Genomic DNA, 22,059 nt, shown 5'->3' with positions numbered 1-22,059 from the left:
AACCTATAGTCTATTTAACCTATAGTCTATTTATTGCTGAAAGTTATCACTACCTGTAATATAGACTTGTACTGAATTTTCCATATATATTTTTTTTATTATTACTGCCATTTAGCAGATGCACTTATCCAGAGCAACTTACATAGGTTACAGTTTTTTACAATGTTATCCATTTATACAGCTGGATATTTACAGAGGCAGTTGTGGGTTAAAAACCCTGCCCAAGGGTACAGTTGCAGTGCCCCAGTGGCAGCCTTTCGGTCACGAGTCCTGCTCCTTAAACACTAAGCTACACTGCCGCCCACACATTGCTGTTTCTTCAGCATTTTCACTGTTCATTTAATGCTGTCTTTACTGTATTTCAGTGAGTAATGTTTAAACATAGGAAAACTCATGCCTGTAACACACTGTTCAGCCTAAAGGCGCAGTTTGTTCACATGGACCAGATTTGAAGTACGTACACTGAGGTACACGCATTCTCACATCAAGTTAAAGGTTTCAAAGTCAAAGTGCTGCCATGGCTTTCTGCACACGCAGAATTTTGCATGAAATCTGGGAGCAGGCCTGCTTTATAAATGAGGCCCCTGGATTCTAACTATGCTGCCCTACATTACAGCTGTGACTGCAGCAGTAGCAGTAATGAACATATCTGGTGGTCCGTAATAAAGCAGTTAATAAAAATACTGAGAAGAGATTTTTGTTTCACTTCCAAGAAATAGGAAGACATTATGTTTAGGGAAAATATCTAAATTAATAGCACTCAAAAATTCAATATTCCAATGTAACATTAAAGTGGAAACAGGCCACATTTCTGAACTACTTTACACTGTCTTGCCAGTACAGGCAATTTTAATATTATCTCTATGAATGTTATTTGATTTTTCTTTTAAATTTTGTGATTCTTTAATGGTTTGAGCATTGAAAAGACAATTGAAAGAGATTTTAATTATATGGCAACATGGTATATCTAAATATATAGCATCATATTCTAACATACATTTTTTCACAATAACCATGGTATATTAGAAAAGTGATACTCATGTTAATACTCACAGAGCCTTTCTGCAGCACCTCACAGCTGGAACCAGTCTCCTGCGCCCCTCGTCTGAGGTGTTGTATTTCCTCAGGTCAAACTCATCCAGCACCTCCTCTGACGTCAGGAGCATATAGGCCAGGGCAGAGCAGTGTGCAGCTGAGATCCTTTCATGACTTTCTGAGCTCAGGAACTTTTGGACCTCCTTCACAAATGAATCATCATTCAGTTCAGCCAGACAGTAGAACAGATTGATGCACCTCTCTGGGGAGGAATCCTCCCTCTTCAACTCCTTGATGTACTGGATTGTTTTCTTGATGCTCCCTGAGTTACTTCCTGTCTTTGTCAGAAGGCCTTTGAGAAGGTTCTGATTGGAATCCAGTGAAAGGCCGAGAAGGAATCGCAGGAAAAGGTCCAGGTGCCCATTCTTACTCTCCAGGGCCTTGTCAACAGCTCCCTTGTGCAAGTCATAGATTGACTGATTGAAGAATAGAAACTTTTTAATTGATAATCCTGTTAATGTATTTACATTCTTGACTACATATGAGTGAAGTACATACAACGCAGCCAGATACTCCTGGAGGCTCAGATGCACAAAGCAGTACACTTTCTTCTGGTACAGCGCAGACTCCTCTTTAAAGATCTCTGTGCACACCCCAGAGTACACCGACGCTTCAGTGACATCAATGCCACACTTTCTCAGGTCCTCTTCATAGAACATGAGAGTGCCATCTTCCAGGTGTTGAAAAGCCAGCTGCCCCAGTTTCAGAATGATGTCTTTATCCAGCCCCAGAAGCTTTTGTAGATCTGTCTCATTTCTTCCCTGATATTTCTGATTCTTGATGTTGGACTGAATGAGCAGGAAGTGTGTGTACATTCCAGTCAGAGTTTTAGGGATTTCTCCACAGTCAGCTTCACCCAACAGTCGCTCCAGAACAGTTGCAGAAATCCAACAGAAGACTGGTATGTGACACATGATGTAGAGACTCCTGCATGATTTCATGTGAGAGATAATTCTGCTGGCCTGGTTCTCATCACTGAATCTCTTCCTGAAGTACTCCTCCTTCTGTGAGTCATTGAAACCTTGTATCTCTGTCAGCCGGTGGACATATCTGGGAGGAATCTGATTGGTTGCTGCTGGCCGGGAGGTGATCCAGAGGAGAGCAGAAGGAAGTAGATTCCCCTTAATGAGGTTTGTCAGCAGCACGTCCACTGAGGATGTCTCTGTTACATCAGACAATACCTCGCTGTGCTGGAAGTTGAAGGGAAGTCTGCTTTCATCCAGACCATCAAAGATGAACACAACTTTGTCAACATCAGACTCAATGTTTTCAATTCCTTTCATTTCAGGGTGGAAGACATGCAGAAGCCCAATCAGACTGTACTGTTCATCATTAATCAAGTTCAGCTCCCGGAAAGAAAGAACAAACATGAAACGAACATCCTGATTGGCTTTTCCTTCTGCCCAGTCGAGAATGAACTTCTGCACAGAGACTGTTTTTCCAATGCCAGCGATCCCCTTCGTCAGCACAATTCTGACGGGTTTCTCTTGTCCAGGTAAGGGTTTAAAGATGTCATTGCACTTGATTGCAGTGTCTTGTGTGGTCTGTGTCCTGGATGCTGTCTCAATCTGCCACACCTCGTGTTCATTATTGACGCCCTCACTGTCCCCCTCTGTGATGTAGAGCTCTGTGTAAATACTGTTGAGGAAGGTGTGTTTTCCCTGATGTCATAACCCCTTCAAATATGCACTCAAACCTCTTCTTCAGACTGGATTTCAGTTTCTCTTGGACTCTTTGTGCACATTTCTCTGTAAAAATGAAGTCATTTTCAGAACAGACTGTTGCAGAAGGGTGTGAGCATATTATGTGTTATTAAACAGCAGTTGTGTCTGTTGATAGTTATGGTGTGAGTGAGATAAATTGGTGAGGTTTTCCAAGAGATTGTAATAATAATACAGTGAAAAACATCTTACTATTTTCTGCTTCCAGGTTCTGATCACTGTAACATGGGGGTGAAGCATCTACAATCATGGACTGCAGGGAAATAGGGACACCAGTTAAACCAAAGCTTAAGAATAAAATAAATTAATAAGAATAAAAAGGTTAAAAGAAAACTAAGAAATAGTTGTAGAAAATACATAATTTCAGTTGAAGAAACATTAACATCTTTTCAGTGAGGAGATTAGATGAAAATGAACACAGGACAAACTGACTCTGATGTAAGTGAATGAGTGAATATAAGATATGCAGAGTGAGGTGAATGAGTGAGTGTGTGACACAGACAGGTGAATGGCTTAATACTAGACAAACAGATTCAGATGAATGAGGTTAAATGACAGTCAATCCAGCCAGTCAGTAAATAATGGGATTACACAGCCAAATGAATGAATGAATCCAGGACAGATTTAAGTGAATAAGCAAATCCAGGTGGAGTGACTGTAGGTGCAGGTAGATTCAGGTGAAAGAGTGACTGCAGGCACAGGCAGATTCAGGTGAATGAGTAACTCCAGGTACAGGCAGATTCAGGTGAATGAGTGACTCCAGGTGCAGTCAGATTCAGGTGAATGAGTGAAGTCCTTTACCTGCTGGAAGAGTCTCTGCTGGCTCATCTGCTCACACACTGCAGAGATGGACTGGAGCTCTGGCAGCTCACTGCAGATACAGGAATGCACATTTAATCAGTGCTTGGGCAATGAAATGGCTCAGTTAGGAGCATCATAAAGCTCGAACACTTGCAAGGAGCATTTTCCCTGGTGATATGAACCAGTTTTGTATCATAAAATATTCACTGAGCTTCTACAGGGACTTTGCATTTAAGGTAAAATGTAGAAGACAGAAAAATCAGAATGTTCTTTATGTTTCACAGTGATCCCTAGTAGAAATTTCTGCATCTGTTGAAAGTGTTTTACAAGATGTGTGTGTGGATTTGAAATGAAGTAATCAAGAATTAAAAAAAATGTATTTATGATTATGTCAGTTTGTCCAATTACTTTTGAGCCCCTGAAAATGGAGGGACTATGTATAAATATTACTGTGATTCTTAACGGTTTATAGGATATTTTTGTCAAACCCCTTGAATTAAAGCTGAAAGTCTGCACAGAGTCAGGGACGGGAGATTCCCGTTGGTGAGCATTTATTCCCTGTTGGAATAGGCCATTTGTTGGATTGTGCAGGTCACCAAAGAAAAAAAAGCAGAGGGAGACTGAACCACAGAACTGCACCAAACGGACGCATGGCAGAACATTAGCTAAGAAATGCTGCTATATATACGACACACAAGTGCAAACATATACGCAGGGGGTACACAAATCAATAGAAACACTTAACAAACAACGAACTTTTACTGAAGAATACATTTCAAAGCTTCAGTCCTTTCTGGAAAGTTGTTAAACAAGTTTTGAACTGTTTCTAGTGGAATTTTGGACCATTCTTCAAGAATGAAAGCCTGCAGTTCTTTGAGAGATGAAGGAGGTGGAAATGTACCTTGTACTGAACGTTCCAGAACCCCCCATAAAGGTTCAGTGAAGGTTAACTCAAGGGGGATGGGCAGACACGGAACAGGCTGACTATATCCTGGCGATAATTAATCCGTCTAACAGATTAATGTGTGTATGGGGATGTTATCATCTGGGAATATGAGAAAACCTTGATGAAACTATATTTACAAAATAGGGTGTACCTGGTCACCTAAAATGGCCTTGGCTGGAATTTTACCCTGCATAGTATTTATCAGACCCACTAACTGAAAGAAGATGGCAGCCCACATCACAACAGATCTACCCCCATGTTTTTTTTAATCAAGGTCTTTTTATTAAAGATTTTCACTGTATACAAGTACAAACAGTACTAAACCCCTAAACCCACCCATACCACCCACACCTCAGACCTGTACCAATGAAATAGAGCTAGTCATATTCCAAAATTACATGAAAAGCAGAAATACATAATAATACCAATAATAAAGGAAGAGGAAAAAGAATGAATAAATAAATAAATAAAAGGGGGGGAGTGGAGGCATACTATAGGTTTATATTCTCTGGTTCCATATTTTCCACAAATGTCAAGAAGGGCTGCCAGATCTTGTAAAATCTCAGTACGGACCCTTGGAGAGAATATCTTATCTTCTCTAGTTTGAGATATTGCATAACCTCTTTAATCCATTGAGAGTAAGTAGGGGGAAGAGGATCTTTCCACCTAAACAATATTAGTCGCCTGGCCAACAGAGTACAAAAAGCCAGCATATTGCATTTGTGATTATTTAATTGGACATCCGGCGGTACAACACCAAATAATGCAATATAGGGGGAGGGGTCTATTGGCTCCATATGTAATAAGCTTGCAGGGGCTGGTTTACACCTATCGCATGTAGGGTCCAAATTTGGTCTAATTCTAGACAGTCTAACCTTGCACCAATGAAGTCGATGTACTACTTTGAACCGTATAACAACATGGCGTTGACAGATGGATGATGAGTAAATTCTTCAAATAATTCTCTGCCAGATTTCTTCTGAAATTTGTTCATCTAAGTCCTCTTCCCACCTGCTCTTAAGATCATCTAAAATTACCAAATTGTGTAGATTGAGAAGGTCATATATCCTACCTATAATCTGCTTGAGGTCTATCCTGAGTTTGAAAATAGAGTCTAACAGTGATGTGGGGGGATATAAAGGAAAACAATCAAAATGTGAGGCTACAAAGCTCCGCAGCTGTAGATATCTGAAAAAATGTGATCTAGGAATACTTAATTTATTCACCAGTTGTTCAAAGTATGCAAAATTATTATCTATATAGAGGTCATGAAATGATGAGATCCCACTCCTAGACCAAATATTAAATGCTCCATCTGATGTCGAAGGGGTAAACGTGTGGTTTTTAACTATCGGAGCGAATAGTGAGGAATTGTGAAGGGCAAATGACCGCCTAAACTGATTCCAAACTTTTACTGACTGTACAACAATGGGGTTGTTGGTATAATAAGAGATGGGCTTTTCCAATGGGAGTTTGGAGCACAGTAACGCTGGTAAGGAGGTAGGGCTGCAAGATGAACTCTCTAAGATTAACCATTTGGGGGCATCAATGCCATCTACGTCCTTCAGCCAATACATCAACGCCCTAATGTTAGCTGCCCAATAGTAATACTGAAAATTTGGGAGTGCCATACCACCCTGAGGACGAGGCTTCTGCAGTATGCATTTCCGTATTCAAGGGGGTTGGGGGGGGGGGCAGACACAGAACAGGCTGACTATATCCTGGCAATAATTAATCCGTCTAACAGTGTGTATGGGGATGTTATCATCTGGGAATATGAGAAAACCTTGATGAAACTATGTTTACAAAATGGGGTGTACCTGGTCACCTAAAATGGCCTTGGCTGGAATTCTACCCTGCATCGTATTTATCAGACCCACTAACTGAAAGAAGATGGCAGCCTATATTACAACAGATCTACCCACATGTTTAACAGGAACAGGTAATATGGGTTGAAGGTATCCTTTGGCTTTCTCCAAATATTAACCCATCCAGATGTAGGGAAAAGAGTAAAGGGTTCATCAGATGATATTACTTACTTTTGCTAGTCAGAAATGCAGGTTTTGTGCTCATTACACCAGGTTATCTGTTGCATGTCAGCCTTGGTTACAAGGGGTTTGCAGATGGCAGCTGTGTAATATATATATCAGCTTTGTGAAACTCATGATATACCGTTTTGTTGAGACTGGTCAGGGACCTATATATTCAGTTCTGTGGTCATTTTTGAGACTGTTGTTTTTGTGGGTTTTAGCAACTATCCTGTTGAAGGGACCCTATATCCCTGTTGGTGAGCATTTTTCTTGTGACCACTGTTCCTATTTCCTGTAGCAGGTTTTCCTTGTTTAGCATATGCCATTATGATGTTAGACACATAATGTTCTGTGACCGATGACGCTTCAATATGGGCAAAAACTATTTAAACTTTCAAAATCTGGTAAATCTCTTATGTTGCCATAGAAATTCAAATATTTAAGTGTTAATTTTAAAAAGTCTTTATACCTTAAACGTTGGGGTGATTAGTACTGACATTAATAAAGACAGACATACATAAGCTGTATACATAGAGACAATATATATGTGTGCATGTATGTATTTACACGTGAGAAAAAATGAAAATCATTGCATACTTAAAAACCTTTGGCGAAAAAATAAGAGTAAATGTACTGTTTAATAAATACCTTAGATCTTTACAGGTGAAGTAAACTGTCATGAAAAGTTTATTTTTTATGGCAAAAAATGCATCTTGATGTTAGGGAGCTAGTTAGGGACGGCCTATTACACTGACATTGATGGCTGCAGGGGGCCAGCTGATTGTGAGGCGTGGCTGCGTTCTTTTAAACTGACAGGAAGTTACCTGGATGGAGAGAGGAAAAAGAGGAAGAGTTCCAGTGGCGGCAGATAACTTTTCCCGCTCAAGGCTATGCACTCATGAGACGTTTTGAGATGTTTGTTATTAATTTGTTATCATCATTTTGGGACACCGAAAATAAACGTGAACGGAGATAGCAGGCTGGAGCACGCCGCTTCAGGAGGAAGCAAAGACGGTGCTGGTACTGGGAGAGGCCGTGAAGCCCTCAGGTAAGCTGGTTCATCAGGTAAGTAGGTGCATCCAACATCCCGGTCACACTGTGACATGGCTCAAGTTCACGTTCTTTGCACACTGCACACGGCAAGTTATGGACGGCCCTAGGTAGTGTAGTTTGGATGCCCTAGACAATTCCATAGTTCACGCTAGCTAGGTATTCCCTGTCTTTGTTTTGGGTAGCCATCAGTTGGTGGCAGGGTAGCCCGTGCCATGACAATGTGTAGTAGGGCTGCAACAGTACCGTGGGCCCACGGTTCGGTATGTATCGTGGTTTTTGGGCCACGGTTACTGTATGGTTTCGGTATCTTTGTATCTATGAAAAAAATAAAAACACGTCACCCGTTAAACAATGAACTCTTTATTTAGCCTCATTCAGAAAAATGGCAGCATGACTGACTAGTAGAGCTGTGTCAGAGCTCTGCCCCCTTAGCTGTGGTGTTTTTGTTTTTCCCTGTCCATGTGCTTTTGTTTTCCTTGTGTTCTAGCCCCGCCCCGCTCCCCGCCTGGTCCCCACCCGCCTGATTTCCTCATCGCCTTCACCTGCCTGCCTGCCCACCTGCATCCCATCTCCTCGTCACCCCAGCCCTATATCTTCCCTGTGTGCCTCTGTCTTGTTGCTAGTTTGTTTCAGTGTTTCCGACCTGTTTTGTCCCCGCCGCAGTTTTTCTGATTGATTGCCACTTCGCCGATCTTGCCTGCAAGGGAAAAGTCGAGTCTGCTTGTGCATGTTATTTTCTAAAAGTCTTGGTATAATACAGGCTAATTTGTAGGTCTTTTCAGAATATAATGATAATACTGAAGAGGGCAAATTAAAAAGCAGCGTTCTCCAATGTTCAGTTCCCCCTGACAGCAAAGTAGGCTAACTGATTCAAGACTTCGTAAGAGTTCAACTATTTACTGAACTTCAGACAAATACAAATAATGCTGTCACATCATAGTTACGCTGAAAAATCCATACAGAAGAAGGAAATAAACTGGTCTAAACCGTGTTCTGTTTCAAGAATATGCAATTACAAATGTACACGGAATTCATTCTTAATAGCAAATTAGTTCTCTTAGAAGGCTGTAAAATCTCCGGAGCGCCTGCGTACCTGCGTTTGTTGCTAACTTCGGTTGATGCTGGGCAGTATCGCAGTAATCAACCACAGTTTTAATGATAATTAAAATTTGAAACGGTAATACTAACCGACTGGAATTTTACCATGGTTTACCGTGAACCCGGTAACCGGAAACCGTTTCATCCCTAAATCGCACTGGTTTTAGCATACATGCTAAACGGCAAATCACACCAGTGTGACCCTATGCAAGAATATTTGTCTTTAGTTTCCCCTCTCTTCTCCAGCTCGTATTTGCATACAGAGTGCTGATAGGCTCCAGGGAAATTCTGACGGGCTCCAGAGATGTTCTGTCGATCTGAATGTGCAATATGCGTGTAGTCTGCAGCGCAATAATCAAGTTTTGGAAATTATGGGAAAATGACAGGCATATCGTATTACCGCGGTTCACGTGTGCGGATTGAACTGAAGGGGGGCGTACGAAACAGTTCGACAACATACCGTGTACCGTTGCATCACTAATGTATAGTAAAACGTTACATATTTTGACATGTGCATTATTAAACTGTTAATTTCAGATGAAAGTGCTTCCTGTCCAGCTTATATTCAAATGAAGGACTTTACTCTGACATAGTTTATACCACATGAGGACCCTTTAACCAGACAGATCCAGAATCTTTCCAACTTGATAGAGATGTTGGTTCATAAGGCATTAAGCCATAAGGATCTCTATGGCAAATGAGGATGCGAGCAGTATCCTACTGACAGCAAAATAAATATACAAGGATCGGGATCTGAGTTTTACTAGAGGGGACTGTGTTGGTTTGCAGCAAGACAGAGCTGAAATTGCACATGAGGCTAAATTTTTTCCCAGACATCACAGGCATTTAGCAGACACTCTTATCCAGAGCAACTTACACCAGTTAAACTTTTTTACAATGTTACACATTCATACAGCTGAATATTTACAGAAGCAATTGTGGGATAAAAACCTTACCCTAGGGTACATCAGCAGTGCCCCAGTGGGGAATCAAACCAGCAGCCTTTCGGGTTTAAATCCTGCTCCTTAACTACTATGCTACACTGCCGCCAGACATGCCAGGCTATATGCAGGTGAATGGCTCTGTACTGATATAGTCCACATGAGAACCCCTTCACTACGCTGATCAAGTATCCTTTCCAGTTTACCTGAAATCTTCAGTGATCAGACATTGAGCTATAAAGATCTCTACCTTGGGTACAGCAATCTCACCTTGGATTGGGGGGTGAACGTTGCCTCTTAACTCAGTGGGATGCTCCATACACCAACTACTCTTCACAGACTGACAGCTGTGCACCGGTGAAGGCAATGCTCTACAAAGCTTTCTGTAGAGTTCAGGTCCTGGTCATCTCTATCTCGGTCATCAACTGACAAAAATCCGAGAAATATAGCTAAAATCAGGAAACTCGTATCAATTAACAACGCTGAAAAATTAATCCACGCCTTTGTAACATCTAGATTAGGCTACTGTAATGCCCTCTTGTCAGGATGTGCAAACATTTCATTAAAACCCCTTCAGCTGGTGCAAAATGCAGCTGCTCGAATCTTAACTAAAACTAAACGCTTTGAGCACATTACCCCAGTTCTGGCTTCTCTCCATTGGCTACCTATTAAATACCGGATCGTTTTTAAAATACTCTTACTCACATTTAAGGCTTTAAATGGGCTTGCCCCTCCCTATCTTAAGGACCTTCTTCACCCATATCTTCCGCAGAGAGCCCTTCGCTCCCAAAATGCCGGGCTTCTCATCATTCCAAGAGTGGGCAAAACTACTGTAGGCAGTAGAGCCTTTTCCTATCAAGCCCCTCTCCTGTGGAACAGCTTACCCACCAAGATTCGGGGAACAGACTCTCTCTCCACCTTTAAGTCTAGGCTCAAAGCATATCTATATAGTAAATCCTTCAGCTGAGGGACATGGCCTGGTGCTGGCGTGGATCATAGAGTCTCTGGTGGACTAAGTGGTCATTGCTTTCATGGACTTCATGTGCCGTGATCTGGTGTTGACTGTCTTAGGGTTGCCCTCATGACTACGCCGGTCCCTTGCCTCCCGTCTCCTAGGTATGCTGCCATAATGTTAGCCTGCCGGGGTTTTTTCCTTGTTGCACACTGGCACCTTTTTCACTGCCCTTCCTCTCCTGCCTCTCTGTTCTACATCCCTGCCATTCTTATCATCCACTAACCACTGTTTTCTGTTTGCTTCCTATCCCTGCTCCGGGCTCCTGTCCGGAGCTGTAGCCCAAGCATCTCATCCCGTTTTCCAGTCCTGCTACTTCGCGGCCCTGCCCATCAAAGTCAACTGCGTTCCAAGAAGCGGACATCCTACGAGACATTCTTATAATCGCTATGCTGTTAACTACTATTGTCTATCAAACGTAAATCTCTTAAGGTACATTGTATAACTTGGCTTTAACTCTATCTGCCCAGTGCCGGCCAGAAGCAGATGGGCCCCCCCTATGAGCCCGGTTCTGCTCAAGGTTTCTTCCTGATAGGGAGTTTTTCCTTGCCACTGTTGCCTTTGGCTTGCTCTCAGGGGGTCTCAGGCCTGGGAACAATGTAAAGCTGCTTTGTGACAACTTGTGTTGTAAAAAGCACTATACAAATAAAAATTAATTTAATTGAATTAGTGACACTGACACGTAACAAGTTAGTCATACTACACATCTTAACTTGTGGTAGGGCTTTATAGGTGTTGTGCTCACACTCACTGCTCTGGGAGTGTTATTAGCCTTGTCAGACACTGTTGTTCATTGACATGGATGGATACGTTTCTCTTCTCTTGTGCTAGAAGTCGCTCTGGATAACAGCATTTGCTGAATAAATATAATGCCATATCATGAAAAATCAGTTCCATTTCAACAGCATTTATACATGTGTTTGTGTTTCTTCTGCAAAACAGGCAAGCAAAATTATTTTCGTTACTCTTGTGTCACCATCGACAACAGGGCACAATACTGCATCAGTTTTGGTCCTCACAGTCACCTGCATCTGAATCACAATGAAGTTCCAGATTTGGAAAAAAAGATTGTAATATTAACAAATAAAGAGGGATGATGGATGGTTTAGGAGTGGAGTCAAACACATTTGAGGATGTGTGCAGTAACCAACTGACAACAAGGTAAACATATGAGGGTCAGGATCTGAGGTTTACTACAGGGGATTGGGCTGGGTTGCAGCAAGACAGAGCTTAAATTGCAGATGAGCCTGCATCTTTTCCAGACATGCCAGCTTATATTCACATGACAGACTCTATACAGATATAGATCAGTCCATATGAGGACCCTTTCACTGGGCTGATCAAGAATCCTTTCCAGTTTGCTTCAGATCTTAAGTCATCAGGCACTGAGCTATAAAGATCTCTACCTTGGGTGCAGATATCTCACCTTGTATCATGCGGGTGAGCGTTGCCTCTTAACTCAGGGGGAGGCTCCATAGACCAGCTACTCTTCACAGACTGACAGCTGGGCACCGGTGACTCTGCTCTCTTCAGTCTGACCCTGTGAACAGCACATGCAGACAGCACCTCCATTAAACCCCTTTTACCACAGAAACTCTGATTACTTACACTCTTGTGTTTTCCACAAGCAAGAAATGGAACAACAGAACAAAAACAGAAGAAAAAACACATGCAAAAAATAAACAACACTGAACGCTTACATTTCACTGCAGAGCGTACAGATGTAACACACGTGTTCACTAATGATTCTTGCACCACACATTTTGTGACTGTAAAGACGTGGGAAAACTGTTCTCCTACACAATGCTTTCTGTAGAGTTCAGGTCCTGGTCCTCTCACGTCTGGGCTACTGTAACTCCCTTCTTGCTTGTCTTCCAGCCTGTGCCATCAAACCCCTGCAGCTCATCCAGAATGCAGCTACACAAGTTTTCTACAACCTCCCTAAACTTAGTCAGGTCACACCCCTCCTCACTTCAATTCACTGGCTTCCTGGTATGGCTCAAATCAAGGGTAAATCCTTGGTGCTGGCATACAGGACAGTGAATGGGACATCCCCCTCATACACCCAGTCACTCTTCAAAACACATGCACCGGCCAGATCACTCTGCTCTGCAACCTTGGGGCACCTGACTGTCCCCTCCCGACTGGGTCTCTCCTCTCAGCCCTGAAGGCTGTCTGCACTGCTCCCCCTGTGCTGGAATGAACTTGCTACAGGGGTCAGGACAGCACAATCACTGGCCATCTTCCCATGCACACAGAAGACCCACCTCTTCAGACTGCATTTCGGGTCCACTTCAGTCCTCACCCCCTAGCACCTGCTACTTGCATTACTTGCTGCCTATTTACTTGTAGTATCACAATGTTTTATGGCCATTGGTAACTAGTGACACTGACAAGTAACAAGTTAGTCGTACTACACATCTTAACTTGTGGTGGGGCTTTATAGGTGTTGTGCTCACACTCACAGCTCTGGGAGTGTTATTAGACTTGTCAGACACTGTTGTTCATTGACATTGATGGATACGTTTCTCTTCTCTTGTGCTAGAAGTTGCTCTGGATAACAGCATTTGCTGAATAAATATAATGCCATATCATGAAAAATCAGTTCCATTTCAACAGCATTTATATATGTGTTTGTGTCTCTTCTGCAAAACAGGCAAGCAAAATTATTTCTGTTACTCTTGTGTCACCATCGACAACATGGCACAATACTGCATCAGTTTTGGTCCTCACAGTCACCTGCATCTGAATCACAATGAAGTTCCAAATTTGGAAAAAAAAATTGTAATATTAACAAATAAAGAGCACTAATAAAGATGGATGGTGTAGGAGAGGAGTCAAACACATTCGAGGATGTGTGCAGTATTCAACTGACAACAAGGTAAACATACAAGGGTCAGGATCTCAGGTTTACTACAGGGGATTGGGCTGGGTTGCAGCAAGACAGAGTTTAAATTGCAGATGAGCCTGCATCTTTTCCAGACATGCCAGCTTATATTCACATGACAGACTCTATACAGATATAGATCAGTCCATATGAGGACCCTTTCACTAGGCTGATCAAGAATCCTTTCCAGTTTGCTTCAGATCTTAAGTCATCAGGCACTGAGCTATAAAGATCTCTACCTTGGGTACAGATATCTCACCTTGGATCATGCGGGTGAACGTTGCCTCTTAACACAGGGGGAGGCTCCATAGACCAGCTACTCTTCACAGACTGACAGCTGGGCACCGGTGACTCTGCTCTCTTCAGTCTGACCCTGTGAACAGCACATGCAGACAGCACCTCCACTAAACCCCTTTTACCACAGAAACTCTGATTACTTACACTCTTGTGTTTTCCACAAGCAAGAAATGGAACAACAACATAAAAAGAAGACGTGACTGCAAACAGTGATGGCCAGTTCTTTCTGCTGTATTTCCCCTTAAGATACTGAGTGGTTACCTTAAAAGACAGTTTGACAAGGTCCCTTCATTCAGATAAATGTCTCCTAATAAGTGCTTATATACCTCTCTATTAAGCTTTTCTCATAACAGTAAGTAACTGGTGACGTTGTTCTTCACTTTATCAGTTTATGGATGATAAAACACATGATCACTGACAGTACATATGGTCTCTGCTTCACATTACAATTGTTATTATTAATTTCATGAATAATTGCACTGTGTCATTTTAGCATTGAAATTTCTTGCACAGACCCGAAGAGGAACACCTTGGTGTGGAAATACAACTGTTAACTGGATCACACTCCTGTTTGCACTGAATGTTTCATCTCCTCCCACACAGGGCAGGCATTAGGATTTTTGGAGAAAGAAATGATCATCTTGGCACAAACAAGGCATTTCTCACACACAGAGGTTGCATTACACTTTCTCATTGTCCGGACAGGGTCGTAAAAATTCCGTCGTAATCTATCATTACCCGTCATTTTAATTTTCATTTTTAATGATAATGAGACATATTTAATAGCATTTGATTTTCATTCATTGATTTTCATTTTTTTATAATTAATATACAGAACAAGCTTATACATTATGCATTTATAAAGGCATGAAGAGAAAAGATGAAAAGAGACACCGACCGTGCGGTCAGTCTTCATGTCAACACCACACGAATAATGTTGGGTACCGAAACCCGGTGCCATATTGGTTCCTATATGACCAGTATCAACTGGACCGAATGACACCTGAGTGTCATATTCGGTTAAGGCGACCTCAGCACACAAACTCCTATGGCGTCAGATGTTTCCTGCGCTCGCGACTTTTGACATAAATATGACTCCATAAAACTCCCTCTTCTCACCTCTCACTCTCATGGTCCGTAGTCCCCTCCATTGTGCCCTCCCTTTCAGAGCGATTCATTCCAGAGGCCACGCCCCCCTCCTCAGAGAGGCAGACGACAGAGAGAAGGGGAGGCTCCTATGGATAGCAGACCTGTAAACACACCCAAAGGAATCAGAACAATTAACAGGAAATAAATATAAAGTGATTTAATACAAAACAGCATTAATTACCTCTGTTGTGCTTACGTGTAAATGAGGAACTGACATTTTCCTGCATTACTGCAAGGCCCCATACAGCAGGTGTGTTGCATCTCTCAGGTAACCATCATGGTAAATTACCAGCAAAGTGATATGACAGTTACTGTAGCTAAACAGCTGCTCTGCAATTTCTTTAATATATTCAAGTGCCCTTACTGGAGGCAGCTGCACATGCAAATGCTTTGATAAAAATGAGAACTGAACCCACAAAAGCTGCACATTTTCACCAGCAGCCATCTTGTTCTTTTATCCAGTATACAATAGTTTAATGATGGCACACAGACTTTGGACACAGTGGAACTAATGGCAGAGGCAGGGGAGGGTTTCAGGTTCTCCAGGACACATTAGTTACACTGTCAGCATAGTCTAGGAAGAGAAGTCAGAAATGGCATTGTTCTCCTGTATATTATAACGGTACCATGTGCTGGCCCAGGGGAGCAACATTTCAGATAGACATTTGAAAACTGGTATGAAAAAGGGGTTCAGGTTTATGCTTTTCAAAAAGACATAACCTGTGAAAATGCAACAGGGTACATAACAAATACATACACATTACAATTACATTTATTCATTTGGCAGATGCTTTTATCCAAAGTGACTTACAAGTGAGGTAGAGTACAACACAAGCAAAAATCATTAGGAGTCAACAATATTAGAAGCGCAGCATGTACAGGTTTCAACGGTTGGCCAGACAAGGTACAAGCTAGCTGGTAGAGATAATGAGTGTGTTAAACCTTTAGATTACTTTTTTAATAGTTTAATAGGGAACAGTTTTGAGACATGAGAAATTCATTTAGGTGGCAGTGTTTCAGGTGCTCAGGTGAGAGCGGAAGAGCTGTGTCTACTCAGCAGGGCACAGATACACTGAGGCAGTGTGTGCTTACACTAGCTGAGAAGTATCCAGACAAGGGGTGTGGGGGAAGGTAAGATAAATAAGATTATAGGTAGGGAATACAAACACTGAAACCTTTGCCAAGACAGGTTCATCAGAATAATAATTATCCTTGGCTAGAGTCTATTATGAAAAAGTACTAACAGATCTGCAAACACTCTTTCAATTATCACAACTTTTGATTTATGTTGAATTACAGGGTTCAAAAAATCATTTTAGTTTCCTGATTAACTGAATTCTACCCAGAGTATGACTTACATGCTGGGCAGTGTATAAAACTGTATTTTCGTCAAATAGAAACTTTCTCTTCATCTGCTTGTATCAGTCCCGGTCCCAAGGACATGAAATACTGAGACTTCAAAGGAGTCACATTTCAGGACTTTGATTACTTTCATAAAACTTCAGTTGACCAGAACTTATCTTTTTTTCCATGGCCTATACAAATACAGACAAGGATGAATAGCTACCAGCTACCAGTTTAATGAGCCCCTAACTAGATCTGTTCAACTTGTACCGTTACCACATTATCATAGGTTCCAGTCAGAGGGGCACTGCAGAAAAAAAATCGCAAGATCATCAATTAGACTATCAATCAATTGTGTAATTCATTTTCAGATTAATGTAGGGCAGTTTGGCTTGTTAGAGGAGGTCAACATTTATGATAGGTATAATCCATCCAGCAGTTACGTGTTGAACGGGAGTCATAGAACTGTTCCCAACAGACGGAAAACATGTGGCACTGCCATTACTTTACCCTGTTGAGCCACTAATTCTGACCATTGCCAGCACCTGAAACTTGCTTTTAAATGTCAGAATTTCACACTTATTTCAATGCAAATGCAAAATCCTCCCCCTTAACTACTTTATAGGAATTCACTGTGTAGTGTGCAGAGATCTTTGGGCATGTAAAATACGTGTGCGTTATTCTCTGTCACCAGCCAGGGTGGGACTGTTCACCTAAGAGGCTGAATGCCCAACTTTACAAAGGACACCCACACCAAGCAACCATGTGGGTGACATAAAATCCATGTTGTGATAGAGATCCATATTTAGCTATGTCCACTAGAGGGCAGCGACAGATTATTTTATGACAGGTTAAACTTCTGTGGCTGCCTGGTCATGTCTTAACATGTAGTACTGATGCACTTATTGCCTGTCTGCCCAGTGTTAGCACTGCTACTGCTGCCATTGCTGTTGTGAATAAATGGTGGAGCTGACCCTTATGTACCAAATTCAGATGGCATGAGTTACATTGTATAAGTGTTGCAAAGCACGCACACACACACACGTATATATATATATATATATATATATATATATATATATATATATATATACACATTAATTAATTAATGTGGTTAATGGAGTATATTATGCTATGTACTAGCTGCTTTTTTCACGGTTTTAACACGCACACACACACGTATATACATATATACATATACATATATATACACATATATATGTATATATATGTATATATATATATATATATATATATATATACATATATATATATATATATATATATATATATATATATATATATATGTATATATATATATATACATATATATATGTATATATATATATATATATATATATATATATACATTAATTAATTAATGTGGTTAATGGAGTATATTATGCTATGTACCAGCTGCTTTTTTTTCCACAGTTTTAACACCTCACATATTTTAAATATATTGATTTTGTGACAAATTCACTTTTAGAGTAAAATATGCTTAAAGGTGTACAGATAGCTTTCTCGTGTCGTCACTGCTGCCTGCTGTACAGGCCCTGTAAGTGTGCTTTTGTATCTGCATCAACACTGTTGCTTCCTGCTTTCTTCCAATTAGTTTCCCGTAAGTGCTGATCTAGGACCAGTCTTCTGTTTCTCTTGTAGGCGTTACGGGTAGAACTGTGTCTGGAGAATCTGGTCGTAGATCAGCACTGACGGGCAACTTACTCCTCAATATGTCCTAGCAGGGAAGGGGGAATTCCAGTTTTTCAGCAAACCGCAGTTACAGCCTATCATATCTAATACATGAAGCCTATGGAAAGCTTGAATACAGTGAACTTCAGCTTGTAATATACGCTGAGGTTATCATAATTGTTTCAGTTTCAGAGCCTCCGCCATTATATATACAACCTCTTCTGGCCTACAAACCACATTATGCTTTAAATGTCTGTACTGTGTTCTGTATCGGTCAACTTTCACTACGTTTCACACCAACACAGAGTAACTATGCAAAATGGCAGTGTTCAGACTCCTACACAGCACTGTGATATTGTGATCAATGTTCAACAGCACTACAATAAGGCTGTGTTTGAGTTGCCTCACATTTTGGCGACATCTATTCAACATAGAAAAAACACAACACAAGTACACAACATATAAAACTTGTGTAATTTTTAACCATTCTGCAACAATGTAGAAGGTCAGTTATACCAACAATATACTCAGCATTCAGATAATTAATAACAGAAACAAATTCAAATTCAAACAGATTCTCTCCCTGAGGCAGGGGACTCCCACATTATCTCCAGTTTGTATTGAGCTCCTCAGCTCAGATATCAACAAGTAGGTACAGCGACAGTACGGGGACAGGATGTGTACAGTTCCACAATGAGACAGTTCTCAGCTGAGAGCAAGGTCTGTTTGAGGACGCAGTACTATCAGATTTTTACAATTACAGCCTAAAGGGCAACTAGTACGATATACTTTCGAACGGCAAACTTCAACAACTTCAAAACGGCACAATGAGCGTCAGGGTTAAGGCGGCAACAAGAGACAAAATTTAATAAGAGACAAATTCAACAAGAGACAAAATCAACAATACTACTGGAGCATTCAACTCATTACAATAATGTGGGACAATACACCAACTTTGGCCATCAAAACTCTTTAAAGAAAAAGTGACAGTATTCAATACATAAAAAATAATAATCTAAAATCTCCAATAAAAATCTGGAATAAGATTTCAACTGCTAATCTTACCACTGTATCACCCTAAAACAGCAGGAAATGAGCCCAGACAGAGACCCCTACATCCAGCTGATAAAAACCTCTGTAAGCTCAACTAAACTAAAATCATGAGCTTCACAGCACACAGAGCAACACAAAACACCAGCATACCAAAAACCGAAACCAAATTTTTACTCAAAACAAGTTGCATCGATAACTGGAATGAGAAAATACAGAGAAAACATGTAATATACAGAAATAATGACAGAGAAAACACCATCATTGACTAAATTTAATCATAATTAAGTTAATAATCCCAAAACAAGAACATCACAAGCCAAGTGCAGATGTACCAACAGCCATGCTGACGTGGGGACACAGGCATTCCATTACCCCATAGAAAAAACTTCCTTGTCTTGAGCAGTAGGAACGCATTACATTTTGCATTTCAAATACTTCCTGGACACAAACACCTTCTTCCCTAAACTTAATTACAATCTTCTGACAACTTATTCCCCCCAAAATGAACAATGACCATGCAAATGTAGTTGCACTTGAAATACTAATGGTATAACACGAGGACACTGAAAACTATTGGCAGAAAAACTAAAAAAAAAAAAACTTATTTTGATGTAATACAGGACTGCACCCAATACACAAACAACCACTGACATCTTTGCCTGGCTTCCTAAATCTTCATTGTTTTGTGGTTATCATGTCATGATGTCAAATTGTTGTATATTGTTAACTGTTCTGGACAGAAACGGATGTGAGATTTTAGAAACCTAAAAGCTAAAGGAGAATACATGGTTTCAAATTACATTTAACATTCTAATAAGAGCCATTATCTTTATGGTTCTAAAAGAATAATATTTCCATCTACAGTTAGAGACTCTAAAAATATTTTTGGTTAAAAGTATCAAACCCAAATTCAGAGTGCCAGAATCCTCTGTGGGACAGGAGAGAGGAAGATTGATTTTGTTTCCCTCGAACTTCACAGATTTTATGAAGCAGTGGTTGTTTCTTAGAACACAGTTCGGACTGACTTCATACTACTCAAATGTGCACAAGCATTTACTGGTCTCACTCAACTCACCTGTCACAGGGGCTCTGGTCTGACTTCACTTCATAGTGTACAGATGATACTCCACCCTACACAGGTAGCTGCTGTTCTTGTATTATACAGACAGGACTCGGCTCTACACAGACACTTACAGGTTTACTTTAGTGATTCCTCTGTGGAGCTCAGCAGAGATACTTTCAGTTTTTTAATGAACTTGAGGAACAGAATGTCACCTGACAAGTTGTTACCAATTATCTTTCCTTTGAATCTGCTACCTGGCATGAACCCAGTCTGACCTGCTTGTATTTTTTGCTTTTGCTTTGGTATATCATGAATGCAGAGATTTCATTTTAACTGCAACAGCATTTTCAGTTACCTGTCAGTGATTTCTGCTCTAGTACTGTCCCACTGTGGGCACATGTGCAAAAGGAGGATTGGGGCCTGGAACATGATTGGTAGAGGTCACATAAGGAGAGTCATTGTGAGGGAGAGTCAGCTAGAAAAACAGGTACTGTCACATACTACAGGACTGCACCCAACATGCACAAACAGCTGCTCACAGCTTAGACTGGATTCTTACTGTCATATGAGTGAGGCTGGGTTCTTACTGTCATATGAGTGAGGCTGGGTTCTTACTGTCATATGAGTGAGGCTGGGTTCTTACTGTCTTATGAGTGAGGCTGGGTTCTTACTGTCATATGAGTTAGGCTGGGTTCTTACTGTCATATGAGTGAGGCTGGGTTCTTACTGTCATATGAGTTAGGCTGGGTTCTTGCTGATTTGTGAGCATCTCAATCATGAAAAACTGCATAATGCAGGCAGCTCCAAACTGAAGCTCATGAGGCTGTTTAGAAGGCTTTGAGCCGCTGCAGAAAACGTGTTGTATTACTACATAATTTTATCCATTTCACTATATGGCTGTGAAGTTTGGGGACAAATGCTAATGCTCTAGAGTATGAATTGAATGAAGTGAATTCCCTCATCTGGAGCTCTATAAATTTGGAAGAAGATTCACAGGCACTCTGTAAGCACTGAACAGTGCGAGGAATTTGCAACATTCACTCCTTCCCTACAATACAGGAAAGAGTCTACAATCACTGGCTACACTTGGAAAGAGAGTCACCTACAGTCCTACCACTGTCTCTCCCTAAAACACCCTCACCCAGAGTCCTACCACTGTCTCTCCCTAAAACAGAGCCACCCAGAGTCCTACCACTGTATCTCCCTAAAACACTCACCCAGAATCCTACCACTGTATCTCCCTAAAACAGAGCCACCCAGAGTCCTACCACTGTCTCTCCCTAAAACACACTCACCCAGAATCCTACCACTGTATCTCCCTAAAACAGAGCCACCCAGAGTCCTACCACTGTATCTCCCTAAAACACTCACCCAGAGTCCTACCACTGTATCTCCCTAAAACACACTCACCCAGAGTCCTACCACTGTATCTCCTTAAAACACACTCACCCAGAGTCCTACCACTGTATCTCCCTAAAACACTCACCCAGAGTCCTACCACTGTATCTCCCTAAAACACTCACCCAGAGTCCTACCACTGTCTCTCCCTAAAACACACTCACCCAGAGCCCTACCACTGTATCTCCCTAAAACAGAGCCACCCAGAGCCCTACCACTGTCTCTCCCTAAAACAGAGCCACCCAGAGTCCTACCACTGTAGCACCCTAAAACTGAGCCACCCAGAGTCCTACCACTGTAGCACCCTAAAACTGATTACGCTTTAAATTTCAGTACTATGCTCTGTATTGGTCTTCTTTCATTACTTTTCACACCAACACACAGTAACTTTGGAAACAGGTAAAGGTCAGACTTGTACACAACACTGATTACAGTGCTCAGCTACCCTTCAATAAGGTTGTGTTTTTGTTGCAACCAAC

At 41.2% G+C, this 22,059-nt stretch overlaps 1 pseudogene; it reads right to left on the bottom strand.

The window, feature by feature from the left end:
- Positions 1–1,049: 1,049 nt before the first annotated feature.
- LOC118772322 overlaps positions 1,050–22,059 on the bottom strand; it is a 55,434-nt pseudogene continuing 34,424 nt past the window's right edge.

The sequence above is a fragment of the Megalops cyprinoides genome, unplaced genomic scaffold, assembly GCF_013368585.1.
Source record: "Megalops cyprinoides isolate fMegCyp1 unplaced genomic scaffold, fMegCyp1.pri scaffold_28_arrow_ctg1, whole genome shotgun sequence".
In the NCBI taxonomy this organism is placed as follows: domain Eukaryota; kingdom Metazoa; phylum Chordata; class Actinopteri; order Elopiformes; family Megalopidae; genus Megalops; species Megalops cyprinoides.
Note: the sequence above shows the minus strand (reverse complement) of the source record. Positions and strands in the feature narration are given on the sequence as shown.